This window comes from Octodon degus, unplaced genomic scaffold (genome assembly GCF_000260255.1).
Source record: "Octodon degus isolate 3935 unplaced genomic scaffold, OctDeg1.0 scaffold00007, whole genome shotgun sequence".
NCBI classification, from domain to species: domain Eukaryota; kingdom Metazoa; phylum Chordata; class Mammalia; order Rodentia; family Octodontidae; genus Octodon; species Octodon degus.
Genome location: NW_004524583.1, coordinates 26,574,326 through 26,574,880, shown reverse-complemented (window position 1 = coordinate 26,574,880; position 555 = coordinate 26,574,326).

Here is a 555-nt window from a genome sequence, read left to right as displayed (position 1 = left end):
GCTTTGCCCAGGTGGGCCTTCTTGGACTGCTCCTCGTGCCACTTCTGGTCCTGCCGATGACTGCAGAGCGTCCTGGCAGTACAGAGGCCGCGACACTTGCCCGTCCTGCCAGTGGCAGGGCCCGAGCAAAGGAAAGTGCACACTGTTTTCTTGCCGGGTGATTAACAGTATTGGCCTGTCGCAATAAGTTCTCTGTTCAAGCAGCCATAACACTAACACAAGAGGCAAGAAGTTAGGAGGCTTCTCTCCTCACAAAAAGGGACACAGGACAAGGCGCAGGCTATAGGGGCAGTTGATGGCCACACAGAAGGACCCTGTGGCTTGCCGATTCAGGAAAGCAACCTTGGCCACAAGATGGCCTTGTCATTGGAACCACAACTATGGCTGGTCTCTCAGAACAAGGTTGAGCCAGAATATCAACAACCAGTCACTTCAGCTTCAATCTTCTCTACCCAGAGGATTTGGAGGGTTGTTTTCCACAATAGTTCTCTCTCTAGGCCTGGGATATAGTTCAGTGGCTCAGCACCTGCCTAGCAAGCACAAAGTCATGAGTTC